General features: G+C 45.7%; 1 protein-coding gene across 1 annotated transcript in view; it reads right to left on the bottom strand.

Moving 5' to 3' along the window:
• LOC144805965 (uncharacterized) overlaps positions 1-13485 on the bottom strand; it is a 451244-nt gene that overhangs the window by 118748 nt on the left and 319011 nt on the right. The window lies entirely within an intron of this gene.

The raw sequence follows: 13485 nt of genomic DNA, 5'->3' as shown, positions 1-13485 counted from the left end.
CAAAGATCCATCGATTTTTCGCAAAAAAACGCGAAACCTTTTGGATACATCATCTGGACACAGTCCGTTTTGGGCACAATGAAGAAATCTCGTGGATAGTCACAGTTTAAAAATATGGCAACATCTGTAACAAACACCCTTGCCATCCAAAAATGTGTTTTCAGCTATTCATATCTGGCTCCAGCTCATGAGATGCTGCAAACCTCCACAAATAAATGATACCCTGTGTCACACTATATTTAAATCGTGTCGAGATCTGCCACAATCCGGTACCTTGCTGTTTAATTCTTCCCTATGAAGTGTTGACATTTTTTGTCTCAACCAACTTCTGTCGTTTTATGTACACATTTGGTAATTTCTTATTACCCTCCTCCGTTATAAGATGGATGCCAAAGAGCATGCAATCTCAGCCAAAGTCCTTTTACCATGTTCCTCCTCACAACATAGTATTAGTCCTATCTTTGTGTTTACGACTTCCCACCTGGCTCCAGTAGTTACATTATATTTAAATTGCTACACATGCCTGTTTCTGCCTCATAGCGGAACTCTTTCCACAGAACCCCCGGTCGCGGCAGTAGCATCTTAAGAGTAAGGTAAGAACCGCTTTTCCAACGCGTTCTGCATAAGCTCTCAACCGCATTCCGCTGTTGCGAGCTCCTTGTTATGTCAAACTGCACTATCGGCGAGTCTCAAATTACTCTCTCCGATGGTATTTCAGGCTTTGTTGAAATAGCTCGCGTGTATCTCTGACCGATATGTCTTTTTAACTCTAGACACGGTCATTCACTCGAACTACCGACGAAGAGCCGAACCCTCGGAAGCACTGTATGAGGGAAAATAACGCTACTAAACAGGTACGACGAACCGCCCGCAAGTTCCATCTAGCATGATAAAAAAGTGCTGCATCAACTTAATAAACTATAGCTAAAAGCGATGTTACAATGTTTCACTGTGAAGCGGAAACCTCCTTAACTAGCGCTCAGCTTCTCCTTTAAATTCCGTAAGTGTCTCTTATCGCCAAGTGCTGCATTAACTCAAAAAGCTATAGCTATAATTTAAAGCGATGTTACAATGTTTCACTGTGAAGCGGAGACCTCCATAAATAACGCTTAACCTCGCCTTCACAAAACCAGTAGGAATTCAAATTCCGTAAGCGTTTCTTATCGTTAAGTCTCTCCGCATTAGAGCAGCCTCAATCAGGGAACAGCTAACATTAACATTGCGTGCCCCGTAATCTTAGTCACAATTTTTAAATCGTTACCTATATGTGTGATTATTTCATTATATAGATCATGGCGCCCTAAACCAAACAACCCAAGTTTTTACTATCAATACATCGTGTACTCTCTAACAGGTAATGCAATCACCATCTGTCATAAATTCACTTTGAGCTCTGCTTTATTCTATTGCTCACCTTCATACTTGTATTTATACAGAAACTACTCCTCTGCTTTCAGAAGTCCCCCGGGTGGCTCAAACAATAAGGAAACCCTAAGGCATTTGCCTCTCTTTCTGAGGTAATTGACAACCAATAACACCAGCATTATAAATATAAACTCTTTTCGTACCATAAAACTACAGAAACTCTCTGTATTCTAATTTTTCAGCACATATTCCAAAAAGTCCAGCCAGAATCTTAAACATCCACATATGTAGATTCTCCAAATCATAGGTAATCCCTATATTTTTATTATTTTTTTCTCAAATTGGGGTAACAGCACATTACCACAGATCTTAAAAGCACTGCATGCTCTAGGCACCCTGCCAGTCACCATTTTAGGTGAACTAGACCTACTGGGCTCATCTGTTTGGACTTTTCTTTCTATCTCCTCACTATGTGGATTCACAACGTCTCTGGTCTACCTAATCTATACTTAGCAAGATGTCTAGCTAGCTATGAGTGTTTATTAAACCCCTGAATTTGCAAAGCAGATATGTGTGTATATATGATGCCATAGATTAAAATCAAGATGTAAAAATGTAAAAAAGCAAAAGAGATCATGATACTTAAATTTCTTTTATTCTCTGTTTTTCAGAACTTTGTATGTTGCCCTCACATTTTTAAGATTTTGTATCACTTGTTTGTTAGTCTTTTGTCTCTGGCCCTGAGGAAGGTGACTTTCACCGAAACGTACGTCGGCCCAACATCCCTGTCTTGGATACGATTTGGTCAACTACATCATAACCAATAGAACCACTCCATCTAGGTTCCTATACGTACCCTCTTAAGTACACCTTAGAGCTATCACTTGTGTCAGTCAATGTCCTGTACAATTTTGCTTAGTTGTTTATGTTGTTAGGTATGTCCTTTATTCTGTATTGATACTGTGTGATGAATGTGTGATTCTGTGTTCCTGATCAATAGGACCAATTGCTACTAGAGGGCATTTTGAATGATAGGATTATCACCAAATGCATGTAAAAATGTTGATTTGCACAGTGATAATGAAATGTATTTATATATAAGAGTCTCTAAAACCTTTTTATAAAAAATGACAAAATAGTCTAATAAAATTTTTTCATGTTTGAATAATATTTCAAGGATCTCTCTTTGGCATCTTTTTACTAACCATTTGGATATATTCAATGTTGAAAGAAATATAGGCCCCTCTAGAGGTTCTGTCTTCTTTTTGCTTGGTTTGTAGATTTCATTGCCAAGATGGCCGCTGACCACGTGGCTAGTGGCCGGGATGGCGCGTCGAGTGGCACAATGCAAAAGGGCCCCACGCAGATCGTGGAGATGCTGGGGGGGCTGATCTTCAGTGCAAGGGCTGCTCGGTAGTAGGGGTTCTCAGTCCCCAAAGCACAACGTCGAGTACTCCAAGAGGTCCGGTCCCACGTCTCTCGGTGCCTCCACGGGTCCCTTCTTTGCAGGGACTGTGGATCGGGCTATGAGAAGTCTAGGAGTCTGGGTCTTGTCAGGCTCTGGGCTCCGGCTCCGGCGGGAGGCGGCAGCAAAGCACATGCCGAGTTGCTGTTTGGTACCGGTGTTCACAGGGTGGCCACTCCTAGGCCACAAGGGAGATACTCTTCAGTCTTCTGAGCAGCAGAATGTCGAAGTCCAGTCGTCTTCTTAGTTGCAAGTTGATTTCAGGATGATCCGAGGTGCTATGGCACTGCTCCTACTCTTATTCCCAATCTGAGGGGTGGATCACCTGCTAGGTCCCTCCTCTGGGTGGGACCAGGAAGGGGGGCGGTTACACCCCCTTTCCTTTGTCCAGCTCCTCGCCAGGCCTGGGTCTGGAAAGTCCCAGGACCGGTTTGGACAGGCTTATGCACGAGGACACCTTGTGTGCCCCGGGCATGTCTCAATCTATTTAGCCCTGTCCTACCCAATACACAAAATCCTGTCTGGGGTGCTGCTCGCACCTCCCAAGGCAGGAAACCCTTTGCCCAAGCCCTCCTCGCTGGAAGGACTCCCAGCAGCAGGAGGTCAGACTTGTGTCTGTGGTGGCAGCATCCATTTTGTGATGCTGAGGCTCTGGTTAACTTTAACCGGGGTTAAGGCTAGGTACATGTCGTGTCCCTCTAGAAGGGTGGAATGCTATCCCCGTCGACAGAACTGTCGAGGGGATAGTATTCCAAATCGTACGACACCTTACTCGACATGTTTTGATAAAGCCAAACCAAAGTTAGCAAATAACCGCGAGGATTATAATGCACTAAAGAGTATATGGTATGGCAATATCCCGGAACAGCTATGGGAGTTGTTCCCGACAGCAGCAGACAGGCTCAGCTCATGCTAGATCACCATTTCACATGAAACCATGCACTCTGCCCCCAGGATTGCAGGAGCCTTCCATAGGAATGGCTTATAGATTAACATGTGTCCAGTTAAGGTTAGATATAGGGATACTATATCTAAGCAAGAGGTGATTACACCAACTTACCCCAGCAGAGTGATCAGCCAGTTGTGTCAAAATATGGAGGCCAGGCCAGAGGTGGCACAATACATGCTGCAGCTCCTGGTAGGCCTTGGCTACACCTATGCCCTGAGTACCTATGGTACACTGTACAGGGCCTATAAGGTGAACCAGTTCCAATTGTGTATGCACCTAAGGTACATGGAGTCCATTTTAAGGAGAGAGCAATTAGCCTGGGGCCCTGAATAGCAGGATCCCAGGCCAACTATGTCAAAAACCAGCTAAACACCAGGCAAAAGGTTTGGGGGTAACCATAGTCAGATATCGACCTTCCTACAAACCCCCCCCCCCAAACGAAAGGAGATAAGGCTATCCTTGACCAGGTAAGCCTATATTGCCTAAGTGGCCTTATAAGGAAGTACCAGCTCTGGCTTGGTAACCCCCTGTCTCATGGTCCACTAAGCAATCCCTCACCCTAAGGGTATCTGAGGGTCTCCACCATAGGGAATCTCTACCTGTGGTGTGTCTTTGCAAAGTTAAAGGCTGGTGTTGGGATGGAGTACTGAAGTGAGATTCCTCTGTAGGACTCCGCTTCCTCCAATCACTCTCCACCATGCGTGCCTTTCTTTCTTTGACTGAGTTGCACTGTGCTCTCAGGGTCAACTTCTGGCTACCTAAAGCTGGAGGCTGGGTCCCTTTGTTTGGCTTACTGGAGGGACAGGTCAGGTTTGGGGCCTTGGGGCCCCAGGTTTGGCTGTGCCCATCAGAATCCATCCGTGGGAGGTCCCTAACTACTTTTAAGGGTGCTCCCTCAGGAGTTTTTAAAGTTTTCACCTCACTAGGGCTACTAGTTTCGGTGCCCCTAATCTGTTGATGGGGGTGCTTTATTTGACAGGGGGCCCTTTGGGGCTCACTGTCCTTCTTGTCCTCTGCAGCCCAGGGCTGAGTAAGGCAAGGTAGAGAGGGGCAGGTTACCTGCTCAAGACTGGGTCCCACCTTGGAAGGGTCCACTGCCATCAGGGGCTCTGTCAGGCCAGGCCTAACAACCTCTGAGACAGTTCCTTCATCAGGGGTAAGATCAGTTCCCTGAGGAGGCTTATCCTTTCCTAATGTCTGGTGAGGGGGAGATTTCTCTTCCTCCTCCATGCTCTCAGTTTGGGTGGAGTGATCCATCATTTCAGGCTTCACTACCCATGTAATAGTTTGAGTTTGGGCTGTGGCCATCACAGCCCCACCAACCTTTTCAGGAGGAGACTCAGTTTGGGTATGAGCTGTTATCATCACAGCTCTGCTAATCTTTTCAGGAGGGAAGTTAGCTAAAGATGGGGCTGAGGTTTGCTCAGCCCTCCCAACCTTTTCAGGAAGGACATCTTGGATTGGGGCTGTAGCCATTACAGCCCCACTAACCTATCCATGGAGATTTACCATTCTAGAATGGGTTTGCTGTTCAACCTCAGCCCAGGCTGAGATTTCCAAATCATTACCAAGTGGGCAATCTACAGGCAAGTTTGCTGACACTGCCACTCTCTTGGGGCCAGTGACACCTCCCCAGCTAAAATTGACTACTGCCATGGGATGTTTGGTTTCTATGCCATCAATGTTTGTCACCTGATATTTGGCATCAGGTAAAAGTTGCCTTGAGGGGACTAGACATTCAGCCACCATGGTGATGCTAGCCCCGGTGTCTCTAAAGGCCTCAACTTTCAAACCATTGATGAGGGGCTCCTGTAAGTATCTGAGTTAGGGGACCTGGTACACTGTTACAGGGCCTATAAGGTGAACCAGTTCCAATTGTGTATGCACCTAAGGTACATGGAGTCCATTTTAAGGAGAGAGCAATTAGCCTGGGCCCTGAATAGCAGTATCCCAGGCCAACTATGTCAAAAACCAGCTAAACACCAGGCAAAAAGTTTGGGGTAACCATAGTCAGATATCCAACTTCCTACACAACTCTCCCCCCCCCCAAACGAAAGGAGATAAGGCTATCCTTGACCAGGTAAGCCTATATTGCCTAAGTGGCCATATAAGGAAGTACCAGCTCTGGCTTGGTAACCCCCTGTCTCATGGTCCACTAAGCAATCCCTCACCCAAAGGGTATCTGAGGGTCTCCACCATAGGGAATCTCTACCTGTGGTGTGTCTTTGCAAAGTTAAAGGCTGGTGTTGGGATGGAGTACTGAAGTGAGATTCCTCTGTAGGACTCCGCTTCCTCCAATCACTCTCCACCATGTGTGATGACTTCCGTCTTATCGGAATTAAGTTTTAAACATTTGGGGGCTATCCAGTCCCCAATTGCCAACATACCTTCTTTAAAGTTTTCTGCTACCTTATCGCCGTTGTTTTTGATGGCCAAGACCAACTGCGTGTCATCCGCATAGGAGGTAAGGCTCATCCCATATGCTCGAATGATGTTAGCTAGGTCCGACACGTAGATATTAAAGAGTGTCGGACTTGGGGATGAGCCTTGTGGTACCCCGCATGGCAGAGACACGTTGGACGATTGGAAGGGGCCCAGTGTGACAGCCTGGGTTCCGTCAGACAGAAAAGATGCCAGAAGTTCCTTGGCTGTGTGTTGAATGCCCATGTTATCAACACGGTTGACCAAAATCGAGTGATCGACCGTGTCGAAAGCAGCCGATAAATCAAGCAGTATTAGTACTGCTGTTCCACCATGATCTCGGATGGATCTTGTAAATGGGTGAACATTTCATTAAGCATTTCAGTAAGACTTTTCATTAAAATAATAACCAGCTCATCTAAGCAATGAAACATTAACTAACCCCGCCTGTCGCATCAGACTCTTTGGCAGGCAAAGGGGTAATTGTATAAACCTGGAGGATCCTACAAGAAGCGACTATAGTATTGCGTTTAAGTAACACATCAAACCTCTCATGGACGCTTTTCCTAGAAAGTAATAAAACATTCCAGCAAGTACTTATCAGTCTAACAAGGAACTTCAAAGAACACAGCCTTTAGTCATCAACCACAAGCCTTTCTTCTTGTGAATACAGATCGGTTTGCGACCCAGATCAGATCATCAGAGTATTATGGAAGTCCACCTCTGCAAGAAAATTCAGTACAGTGAAGTGACTCTCCCTCTCATTAACTGGCTGGCAAATAAGGTACACTTTAAACATATCAGGCTTGTAAATACGGTACACTTTGAACATATCAGGCTTGTAAATATGGTGCACTACGATATAATTGTGAGAAGTTGGCCTGGTATATGATGCTCACTAGTTCTAGTGATCACCTTGTACCATGCCAAGCAACCCTTATGATGATTGGTTGTAAGTCAACCGTATAGACCAGCTATCCTAGTAGTAGCGTGGACAAAGCAGTCTTAGGCTAAACTCTGAAAGGCATGTGAAGCAAGCTGTTTTACCATATACAACTCCCTTGAATACCAAATGAAAGGACACCACACAGATATATATTGAAAATATATATAGATTTATTAACTACAAATATCCCCTGGACTTTTTATGAGCACAGAAGCACAATCGTTAAACACAAGACAGTTTAAAATACACAAAAGTTGCACAATATGGATGAGCCCTTGGGGCCACCTAAACCATATACTAAGAAAGTGGTATAAGAGATACCAATCGAAAAGGAAATAGGCCTAGGGCCTTGGGAATCGCTGGAGCTGATCGGGACTAGCAGTGACTAAGTCGGGAAAGGCCCGCGGGACTCGGGTGCAGTGTTTAAAGTGCACGCACTCACCAATGCAATGTCTGTGGTGCGTAAAAGTTATAAAGTTAGTTAGAAAGGAACCTTCCGTGTGACCTAGAGGAGTGAAACTTAAGACACAGACACTAGAGGTGTGTACCAGTGTGGGAACACCGGCGTTGCTGAGTTACCTCATCCACAGGACGCGGGTGCATAGGGTCGAAGTAGTGTCGGGTTTCGTCACGCTGGCCGATGGTGATTGGAGCTGAAGATGCTGCAGGCAGCTCGATGTGAAGAGTTCCGGTGGATCCAAGGGTGGATCTGAAGTTGTGAAGACCTGAAAGCAGAGGCGAAAATGTTCAAAGTCACTAGCCAGTGACTACCGTGGAACCAGGATGGAACCAGGTGATGTCGGGTGCAAACAGGCATTGAGGTGTAGATTCTCTCTGCAGCCATGTGGACACGAAGAGGTCGAGGACGTCCAGGAGTTGATCACGAGCTGTACCACGCAGGCTTCTCGCTGTTGGCGGTGTCGGCAACTTGATTGGAGCAAACAGGCCTTGGCTAATGCAAGCCACGCAGGAATAGAAAAAGGCTTATCACTCGGACCAGCAAGGTCAGAGCGGGTGCTCCTTTTTACAGGAGCGAGAGCAAGTCTGGAGCAACCAGACCCGCAGTGTAGTTTGTAGACTTCATTATGAGAAGAGAGAGTTCTCCCAAATATTTTGAGGCCCAGAGGGGGGATATTAGAACGCGTTCACGCACCTCCAGGCAAAGATCCATCGATTTTTCGCAAAAAAACGCGAAACCTTTTGGATACATCATCTGGACACAGTCCGTTTTGGGCACAATGAAGAAATCTCGTGGATAGTCACAGTTTAAAAATATGGCAACATCTGTAACTAACACCCTTGCCATCCAAAAATGTGTTTTCAGCTATTCATATCTGGCTCCAGCTCATGAGATGCTGCAAACCTCCACAAATAAATGATACCCTGTGTCACACTATATTTAAATCGTGTCGAGATCTGCCACAATCCGGTACCTTGCTGTTTAATTCTTCCCTATGAAGTGTTGACATTTTTTGTCTCAACCAACTTCTGTCGTTTTATGTACACATTTGGTAATTTCTTATTACCCTCCTCCGTTATAAGATGGATGCCAAAGAGCATGCAATCTCAGCCAAAGTCCTTTTACCATGTTCCTCCTCACAACATAGTATTAGTCCTATCTTTGTGTTTACGACTTCCCACCTGGCTCCAGTAGTTACATTATATTTAAATTGCTACACATGCCTGTTTCTGCCTCATAGCGGAACTCTTTCCACAGAACCCCCGGTCGCGGCAGTAGCATCTTAAGAGTAAGGTAAGAACCGCTTTTCCAACGCGTTCTGCATAAGCTCTCAACCGCATTCCGCAGTTGCGAGCTCCTTGTTATGTCAAACTGCACTATCGGCGAGTCTCAAATTACTCTCTCCGATGGTATTTCAGGCTTTGTTGAAATAGCTCGCGTGTATCTCTGACCGATATGTCTTTTTAACTCTAGACACGGTCATTCACTCGAACTACCGACGAAGAGCCGAACCCTCGGAAGCACTGTATGAGGGAAAATAACGCTACTAAACAGGTACGACGAACCGCCCGCAAGTTCCATCTAGCATGATAAAAAAGTGCTGCATCAACTTAATAAACTATAGCTAAAAGCGATGTTACAATGTTTCACTGTGAAGCGGAAACCTCCTTAACTAGCGCTCAGCTTCTCCTTTAAATTCCGTAAGTGTCTCTTATCGCCAAGTGCTGCATTAACTCAAAAAGCTATAGCTATAATTTAAAGCGATGTTACAATGTTTCACTGTGAAGCGGAGACCTCCATAAATAACGCTTAACCTCTCCTTCACAAAACCAGTAGGAATTCAAATTCCGTAAGCGTTTCTTATCGTTAAGTCTCTCCGCATTAGAGCAGCCTCAATCAGGGAACAGCTAACATTAACATTGCGTGCCCCGTAATCTTAGTCACAATTTTTAAATCGTTACCTATATGTGTGATTATTTCATTATATAGATCATGGCGCCCTAAACCAAACAACCCAAGTTTTTACTATCAATACATCGTGTACTCTCTAACAGGTAATGCAACCACCATCTGTCATAAATTCACTTTGAGCTCTGCTTTAATCTATTGCTCACCTTCATACTTGTATTTATACAGAAACTACTCCTCTGCTTTCAGAAGTCCCCCGGGTGGCTCAAACAATAAGGAAACCCTAAGGCATTTTCCTCTCTTTCTGAGGTAATTGACAACCAATAACACCAGCATTATAAATATAAACTCTTTTCGTACCATAAAACTACAGAAACTCTCTGTATTCTAATTTTTCAGCACATATTCCAAAAAGTCCAGCCAGAATCTTAAACATCCACATATGTAGATTCTCCAAATCATAGGTAATCCCTATATTTTTATTATTTTTTTCTCAAATTGGGGTAACAGCACATTACCACAGATCTTAAAAGCACTGCATGCTCTAGGCACCCTGCCAGTCACCATTTTAGGTGAACTAGACCTACTGGGCTCATCTGTTTGGACTTTTCTTTCTATCTCCTCACTATGTGGATTCACAACGTCTCTGGTCTACCTATCTATACTTAGCAAGATGTCTAGCTAGCTATGAGTTTTTATTAAACCCCTGAATTTGCAAAGCAGATATGTGTGTATATATGATGCCATAGATTAAAATCAAGATGTAAAAATGTAAAAAAGCAAAAGAGATCATGATACTTAAATTTCTTTTATTCTCTGTTTTTCAGAACTTTGTATGTTGCCCTCACATTTTTAAGATTTTGTATCACTTGTTTGTTAGTCTTTTGTCTCTGGCCCTGAGGAAGGTGACTTTCACCGAAACGTACGTCGGCCCAACATCCCTGTCTTGGATACGATTTGGTCAACTACATCATAACCAATAGAACCACTCCATCTAGGTTCCTATACGTACCCTCTTAAGTACACCTTAGAGCTATCACTTGTGTCAGTCAATGTCCTGTACAATTTTGCTTAGTTGTTTATGTTGTTAGGTATGTCCTTTATTCTGTATTGATACTGTGTGATGAATGTGTGATTCTGTGTTCCTGATCAATAGGACCAATTGCTACTAGAGGGCATTTTGAATGATAGGATTATCACCAAATGCATGTAAAAATGTTGATTTGCACAGTGATAATGAAATGTATTTATATATAAGAGTCTCTAAAACCTTTTTATAAAAAATGACAAAATAGTCTAATAACATTTTTTCATGTTTGAATAATATTTCAAGGATCTCTCTTTGGCATCTTTTTACTAACCATTTGGATATATTCAATGTTGAAAGAAATATAGGCCCCTCTAGAGGTTCTGTCTTCTTTTTGCTTGGTTTGTAGATTTCATTGCCAAGATGGCCGCTGACCACGTGGCTAGTGGCCGGGATGGCGCGTCGAGTGGCACAATGCAAAAGGGCCCCACGCAGATCGTGGAGATGCTGGGGGGCTGATCTTCGGTGCAAGGGCTGCTCGGTAGTAGGGGTTCTCAGTCCCCAAAGCACAACGTCGAGTACTCCAAGAGGTCCGGTCCCACGTCTCTCGGTGCCTCCACGGGTCCCTTCTTTGCAGGGACTGTGGATCGGGCTATGAGAAGTCTAGGAGTCTGGCTCTTGTCAGGCTCTGGGCTCGGGCTCCGGCGGGAGACGGCAGCAAAGCACATGCCGAGTTGCTGTTTGGTACCGGTGTTCACAGGGTGGCCACTCCTAGGCCACAAGGGAGATACTCTTCAGTCTTCTGAGCAGCAGAATGTCGAAGTCCAGTCGTCTTCTTAGTTGCAAGTTGATTTCAGGATGATCCGAGGTGCTATGGCACTGCTCCTACTCTTATTCCCAATCTGAGGGGTGGATCACCTGCTAGGTCCCTCCTCTGGGTGGGACCAGGAAGGGGGGCGGTTACACCCCCTTTCCTTTGTCCAGCTCCTCGCCAGGCCTGGGTCTGGAAAGTCCCAGGACCGGTTTGGACAGGCTTATGCACGAGGACACCTTGTGTGCCCCGGGCATGTCTCAATCTATTTAGCCCTGTCCTACCCAATACACAAAATCCTGTCTGGGGTGCTGCTCGCACCTCCCAAGGCAGGAAACCCTTTGCCCAAGCCCTCCTCGCTGGAAGGACTCCCAGCAGCAGGAGGTCAGACTTGTGTCTGTGGTGGCAGCATCCATTTTGTGATGCTGAGGCTCTGGTTAACTTTAACCGGGGTTAAGGCTAGGTACATGTCGTGTCCCTCTAGAAGGGTGGAATGCTATCCCCGTCGACAGAACTGTCGAGGGGATAGTATTCCAAATCGTACGACACCTTACTCGACATGTTTTGATAAAGCCAAACCAAAGTTAGCAAATAACCGCGAGGATTATAATGCACTAAAGAGTATATGGTATGGCAATATCCCGGAACAGCTATGGGAGTTGTTCCTGACAGCAGCAGACAGGCTCAGCTCATGCTAGATCACCATTTCACATGAAACCATGCACTCTGCCCCCAGGATTGCAGGAGCCTTCCATAGGAATGGCTTATAGATTAACATGTGTCCAGTTAAGGTTAGATATAGGGATACTATATCTAAGCAAGAGGTGATTACACCAACTTACCCCAGCAGAGTGATCAGCCAGTTGTGTCAAAATATGGAGGCCAGGCCAGAGGTGGCACAATACATGCTGCAGCTCCTGGTAGGCCTTGGCTACACCTATGCCCTGAGTACCTATGGTACACTGTACAGGGCCTATAAGGTGAACCAGTTCCAATTGTGTATGCACCTAAGGTACATGGAGTCCATTTTAAGGAGAGAGCAATTAGCCTGGGGCCCTGAATAGCAGGATCCCAGGCCAACTATGTCAAAAACCAGCTAAACACCAGGCAAAAGGTTTGGGGGTAACCATAGTCAGATATCGACCTTCCTACAAACCCCCCCCCCCCAAACGAAAGGAGATAAGGCTATCCTTGACCAGGTAAGCCTATATTGCCTAAGTGGCCTTATAAGGAAGTACCAGCTCTGGCTTGGTAACCCCCTGTCTCATGGTCCACTAAGCAATCCCTCACCCTAAGGGTATCTGAGGGTCTCCACCATAGGGAATCTCTACCTGTGGTGTGTCTTTGCAAAGTTAAAGGCTGGTGTTGGGATGGAGTACTGAAGTGAAATTCCTCTGTAGGACTCCGCTTCCTCCAATCACTCTCCACCATGTGTGCCTTTCTTTCTTTGACTGAGTTGCACTGTGCTCTCAGGGTCAACTTCTGGCTACCTAAAGCTGGAGGCTGGGTCCCTTTTTTTGGCTTACTGGAGGGACAGGTCAGGTTTGGGGCCTTGGGGCCCCAGGTTTGGCTGTGCCCATCAGAATCCATCCGTGGGAGGTCCCTAACTACTTTTAAGGGTGCTCCCTCAGGAGTTTTTAAAGTTTTCACCTCACTAGGGCTACTAGTTTCGGTGCCCCTAATCTGTTGATGGGGGTGCTTTATTTGACAGGGGGCCCTTTGGGGCTCACTGTCCTTCTTGTCCTCTGCAGCCCAGGGCTGAGTAAGGCAAGGTAGAGAGGGGCAGGTTACCTGCTCAAGACTGGGTCCCACCTTGGAAGGGTCCACTGCCATCAGGGGCTCTGTCAGGCCAGGCCTAACAACCTCTGAGACAGTTCCTTCATCAGGGGTAAGATCAGTTCCCTGAGGAGGCTGATCCTTTCCTAATGTCTGGTGAGGGGGAGATTTCTCTTCCTCCTCCATGCTCTCAGTTTGGGTGGAGTGATCCATCATTTCAGGCTTCACTACCCATGTAATAGTTTGAGTTTGGGCTGTGGCCATCACAGCCCCACCAACCTTTTCAGGAGGAGACTCAGTTTGGGTATGAGCTGTTATCATCACAGCTCTGCTAATCTTTTCAGGAGGGAAGTTAGC

Source organism: Lissotriton helveticus (genome assembly GCF_964261635.1).
Source record: "Lissotriton helveticus chromosome 1_1 unlocalized genomic scaffold, aLisHel1.1 SUPER_1_unloc_36, whole genome shotgun sequence".
NCBI lineage: Eukaryota > Metazoa > Chordata > Amphibia > Caudata > Salamandridae > Lissotriton > Lissotriton helveticus.
Note: the sequence above shows the minus strand (reverse complement) of the source record. Positions and strands in the feature narration are given on the sequence as shown.